Raw genomic sequence first — 6,323 nt, forward strand, 5'->3', positions numbered from 1 at the left:
TCCTGTGAGGAGGCCAGGGCTCTGTCCCCCGTGGCTCCACAAGGGGCCTGCCAGCCTGCGGGCTGCATGGAAGACGCAGAGAAACGCGGACCAGATGTGCAGCTCCGATGTGAGCTGAGCTGTGTGGGGTCCCGGCCCTGCCCCCCTGCCGCCCTGTCCCCAGAACCCGCCCCCTCAGAGCCCAGCTGCTGAGACCTGGGGGGCTGAGTAGTTGCCCCCAGAGAATTCCCTCTCGGAGCTGGGTTGCGGGGAGAGTGGGTCTGGAAAGCCTATGCCTCCCCCACTCCCATCCCCCTTCTGCAGCCTCCCCTTCAGCTCCCGACTTTGTGGGGGAAAGGGAGCTGTGGGTGCCAATGTCCTTTTATTTATTTATTTATTTATTTTTTAGAGGCATGTTTTTTATTTATTTGTTTGTTTGTTTGTTTATACAAGCACTGGGTACAGTCAGAAGCCCGGGAGGGTGAGAAAATCCACCAGAGCCAGAGCGGGGAGCAGAGCAGACAGAAGGACGGAAGGACACTGCTGAGGGGAGCAGCGGGCGGCAGGAGAGGTCTGCGCGCCATGTGGGACCCTCCTCTGGTGGCCGGGGAGCAGCCGGGGATCGAACCGGCGCCGCAGAGGCCACGGGCAGCTTCGCAACCCAGCGCTCAACCGCTGCGCCACCGGGGAGGCCCCCGCCAATGTCCTTTTAACTCTGCTTCCTTGCAGCTCCCCCATGGGGGCACTCAGACCCACTGAGCCCCTTTGGGGAGGGGGAGGCTCTGGGAGCAGACAGGCGTGAAGGGTCTCAGGTGGGGAGGCGGGTGCCGGGGCCAGCTGGGGCCACGATGGCTGCAGGCGGCACCGGCCTCCTTCTTGGGTCCACTCTCATCTTAAGCTAAGGGGACCCCCCCAAGCTGGCCGCCTGGTTGTGGCCCTGTTGTTACTCTCGAGGGATCTGGGGGTCTGGGGCTGCAGGGCCCCTCACATTCCCACCACCCTGGGGGACCCCTGAGGGCAAGGGAGAGCAGCTCCATCCCGAGATGGGCTTCTGTGGGCCGGCTCTGCACGAGGCCTCTTTGGAGGGGTGGGGAGCCCCCAGACAGCAGCCCAGACCCTGTCCAAGATGCTGGGTCTGCCCAGCTTCCGTGCCCTGGCCTTCTGCCACGGGCTGGGCCCGGCGGACACGGCCTGGAGCGCCATGCGCATCGGCTTGTACACCCAGCACCTGGACATCCGGCTGCGCTTTTCCCCACCGTCCTGCTTCCTGTTCGTCAGCAGGGAGCGCCTGGTCTGTCAGCCATGGAGGTCGGCCGCGTGCAGGACTTCCTGGGCCTCAAGAGGGTGGTCACGGACAAGCACTTCTACTTCAACGCCACCAAGGGCTTCCCCTGCCTCAGGAAGGCCCCAGTGGGTTGCTGTCCCCCCCTGCACCCCCCCCATCCCACCTGCCTGGGCCAGTCCAAGGGCCTGCCCCACCCCCGTGTGCCTCTGGCCGAGCTCTAGCGCCTGCGGGACTTCTACCGGCCCTTCAACCTCAAGTTTTACCAGATGACTGGCCAGGACTTAGGCTGGGACTGAGGCCGGGCCTCCTCGCCCAGGCTGGGGACGTGGTCTCCTTAATTTATGTGGCTCGCAGGCCCACAGGCGGCGGCAGCACTGGGAAGAGAGAGCTAAGAAATAAGTTGGGACCTGTGTCCTTCCACTTGACCTTGAGGGTCGCAGTGGGGCTGGAGGTGCAGTGGGGACGTGCTGTCATCGACACTCATTGCATATGAGGGAGTGGATTTAACTGTATTCGCTGACCCTCAGCCCCACCGGCAGGCCTAGCCCCGAGGGCGCCCCGCCCCCCTCACCCCGCTGGGGTCTCTGACAGAACCCTCACTCAGGGTTGCCACTGTTGAGCTGTGTGGCAGCGGCCACGGGCCTGGGGCTGGCACAGCAATGCTTGCTCTGCTAGAAGCTAAGCTTGGGATACCCCAGGATCCATACATTTGATCTTCTACACCATGGAAATGAGGGCAAAAAGTGACGCTAATTCCATACAGGCTTTGTGGATGCCATGCCCACTCCATCAAGACAACGGGAACTACAAATCCCAGGATCCCCAAAGAGAAGTGGCAAGGACCTAAGGGTGGAGTTAAGCAGACATTTTCTCTGTTTGTAAATGAAAACCAGCCATGCTGGGGCCTCCCCGGTGGCTCAGTGGTTGAGCTTCGGTCCTTCTGCCTGCTCTGCTCCCCGCTCTGGCTCTGGTGAATTCTCTCACCCTCCCGCGCTTCTGACTGTACCCAGTGCATGTACAAACAAAACAAACAAACAAATAAATAAAATATGCCTCTATTAAAAAAAAAATCTTAACAACTTGAAGAAGTGGGCAAGGGTGCTGGACAGAGCGTGTCCTATGTGGTTATACTGGCTGAGCTAGGTGAATAAAGGTTAAGGAAGCATTGTGAATAAATGGCAAACCTCAAAACTGCCTATTGTTCCTAGGTTAAAAAGTTACATATCTGCTTTTAACCTGGCTCGCGTACTTTATGAGCCATCAACTAACTTCTATGACAATAACTACATTTAATTTTATCTGGATACCTATTCCACCTGGTGGCAGCACGGCGCCTGGCTTCCTGACTCATGGGACACCAAGGAGGGGCTGACCTTTTTATTCTCTCCCATAAAGAAACTGAGGAAGCCAACACCTTCGTACTATTAATTTTGAATCATTTGTTCATATTTTCATCATAAATTCCAGTATAAGGAATGGGTAGGGCAGGAGTAAGAAAATCTATTTTACTTATAGGCTTGCCTCGAGGGGGAAACCAAAGGCGGCCTCCTATTTTATATGTGGGGCCAAAAGGTCCCAAAACTGTAGGAACAACATGTGACGTTCCTTTTCTTGGATCTTGTTTCAGGGGCTCCTGAGGGGCTTTCCTCAGTGGGGACCTCCACCGGGCTTGGTTCCAAGAGTTCTTCCAAGTGTAATTTGTTAAAGAATTCAGCATTGCTCATGGTAGATGTTTTACAAATTGGGGGACTTTGAAAAATATTGGAAATCGTCTCATTACCAATTATATTGGAACGGACATCACTCAGATTGCTGGAATATACAGCACTGAAATTGGCATTGATGTCATCATTCATTTTGTTATTTTGAAGCCCACACAAAATTCCCATAATTACAAGAACTGCCATAAACAAAATAAAAGGAAGTAGCAGGAGCCAGCTGCGGAGCCTCCTGATTTTCAGGAATTTCCTCCATGCTTGGAGTAGCCTGGCATGCACCAGCCCGCCATCCGTGTGTCTCAGCCACGCTTCCAGCAAAGCTACCCCCACATGAGCCCTGGTTTCTGTCATCAGACACAACAGCAGTCCCAGCAGAAGTCTCTCCAAGGGTGAGCTGCACTGTGGGGTGGCCAGTTCACTCCCTGAGAGACACCAAAGCTTGCACCCCTTGAGCCCAGCAGCAGGCACCCTGCTCTGTCTCACCCCCAAGGGGTGCTCTTCACATCCAGAGAGGGTCTATAAGAGTCAAGGGGGTTTTTGTGTAAAGGCCAGACTAAACATCCAGGCTGAGTGGACCACTGTTCAGTTTTGCCCTCGTAAGTGGGAGAGCAGCTGGTGCCCCCGGGGACATCGCAGGCACGGTGCGTTCCCTTGAAACTCTATGGACAGGGCCTCCCTGGTGGCGCAAGGGGTTGGGCTCCGCACTATGAAGCTGTCCACAGTCTCTGCATCACCAGGTTGATCCCCGGCCGGCCAGGGAGCAACCCACATGGCGCGCAGACCTCTCCTGTCTCCCGCTGCTCCCCTCAGCAGTGTGTTTCAGTAGATCCACCTGTTCTGCTCCCCACTCTGTCTCTGGGGAATCCTCTTGTCCCCCCGAACCTCTGGCCTGCACCCTGGTTCTTGTGTGCATAAAAAATCAATAGATATGTGTCCATCATACTCATCCGGGGATTTCCTGACCTCTCAGTCCTTCATCTTCTCCCTCCCATTTTATCGGTCCCTTTTGACCCTGCTTTATGGATGATGTTTTTCCCACTTGAAGCCACAATTCAGTGATAAGAAGTCCAGTCACAATGTGGCTGCCCATCGCCATGGCCCGTCCGAGGACTGTTCACCATCCCACATGGAATTCAGTCTTTCACACGCTACCATTCTGGAGGCACCACACAGAACGCTGATGCAAAGACACACTTCCTGCGGGCGGGCAGTGTCTCCTGCTTCTTGGGCTGCTTCACAAACACCACAGCAGGGGCCAGGAGAGGCGCGCACCCCGTGGGCCAGCTCCCTGCCGGGGAGGAGCTCGTGCTGCAGTGGCTGCAACGCCAAGCTCTCCTTCCTGACTTCTTCCTCCTTATCACATTCTACTGCGTTGCGTGATGCTGAACACATTTTAAAAATTGTATTAAAATGTATATATTTAGCCCTAAACGAGTCCGTCTAGCTCCATCGCAGTGTCTGTTTGCCAGTGAAGCCAAGGGCGGGCGCTGCCAACTCTAGTGCCGCTTCTCAACAGTCATGCTTCAGGGGACATCGTTATTTTTCAGTTCGCCCACGTCCTTACAGACACAGAGGCCAAAGGAGAAACTATCTCGCTCACATGAGAATCTGGCAAACATGAATGAAAACCTGTGACAAGCGAGGCCTCCCCCCTATTTATTAATCCATTTATTAATTCAAGATGATTTGATCAGGGTTGGCGGTGAGTGACCCAGCCCCAGAGCAGGCTGTCAGCAGCCTGGCAGGCCATTTTTCAACATTCGGTGTAATTACAAGGATCGTTATTGACATAACGGAGGGGAGAGCGCGAGGTGTCCATTTCCAGTTGTTTAATTGAAGAAATGAAAGACCTCGCAAGGCAGCGTTGATGCAGAATTTGTCAGGCCATGATCCAATGCTGCAATAGCTGTGACCTTGAGGTCAAAGAAGACCGGCCGCAGGAAAAGCAACTTACGGCACAGAAACGACTGCAGGGACTCACTGAGCTCTAGGCTGCAAGGCAGGCAGAGAGAAGACATGGCGCCTGCTGCCTCTCTGGGCCGGGAAAGTTGAGGTGAATGTTATCCAAGATCACATTCCGTCACTTGATCAGACCATTTGACTATTTCTTTCTTTTTTTTTTTTTTTTTAAGATTTATTTACTTATGCCTACAAGAACTGGGGTACAGGCCAGCGGTGGGGGTGAGACAGAGCGGGGAGCAGAACAGGCAGATCCACTGAAACCCACTGTTGAGGGGAGCAGCGGGGAGACAGGAGAGGTCTGCTGCGCCCTGTGGGTAGCTCCCTGGATTACCATATGTGGGTGTTGCCATATGTGGGTAACCTCCGCGGGTGCGTCGGCAGAGCCCTGCTTGTGCCCAGCCCCTCTTTCCCTCCACAGATGCCAATGTCTGGCCTGCCCGCTCTGCTCCTTTGCGTGTGGGACAAGCTCTGCTTGGCTTCAGCCATCCAGACTGCATGCAGAGCAGAGCAGACCCTCTGCAGGTCCTTGAATCCTGGCTCAGCACTGGCCTGATTCTCCCCCAGAATTCCAGAACCTTCCTGGGCTCTCAGCCCTTGGGCTGCTGCAAAGTAAACAAACTGCTTTGTTTCCTCCAAACTCCCTCCTCTGTGATGCTTCTCCCCATTTCCTGAACCCAGTTCCTCTTAAATGTCCTTTTTGCTCAGTCTCTTCTTCCCCCTTCCAAAGCTCTTAAACTACTTCGTTTTGCCCCAAACCACGTCCAGTTCTTCCCGCCCCACTCATGGGTTACTTTGATCCTCTTCTGCAGACAATCTTGTGCAAAAATATATACAAATACCTGTGACTGCAGGCACATGTGTGACCTCCTGGGCGGGTCCCCTGATGGGCTGGGCAGGGAGAGGGACCTGACCTATTAGCACCTCCCTGTGGGCAGGACATTGCACTCCCGGGATCAGCTTTAGAAAAAGTAATGTGTCCTTAAATAGAAGGGGACCTTGTCATGCCTTAAAGCGGCTGTCCACCTGCCCCACTGACGGCTGCGCTCCCCGTCACCCCTTTGTCACGACCCGGACACCCGACCGCAGACACCCAGCTATTGTGGCTCTGACCTCGCTCGCTCACCCCTGACTGCAGCAGGCGCAGGGCTGCCCCCCCCGCCCCCGCAGGTCCACCGTGCCCTCGAGGCAATTCTGCTGTGAAGAGCAAACCCAGCTCGCAGATTTCCTAAAGAAAAGGAGGATGTTTCTTCCACGGGGAGGGCCGCCGGTGGAGCAGCGCCCCCTCCCGCCCAGGCCTGCCCCCGCAGGGCCCCGCAGGGCCTCCAGTGCCAGAAGCGCGGAGGGCAGGTTCACACAGCGCAGCCTCCCCGCTGCCGCAG

This window comes from Talpa occidentalis, unplaced genomic scaffold, assembly GCF_014898055.3.
Source record: "Talpa occidentalis isolate TD23 unplaced genomic scaffold, MPIMG_talOcc4v2.1 talOcc4.12, whole genome shotgun sequence".
NCBI classification, from domain to species: domain Eukaryota; kingdom Metazoa; phylum Chordata; class Mammalia; order Eulipotyphla; family Talpidae; genus Talpa; species Talpa occidentalis.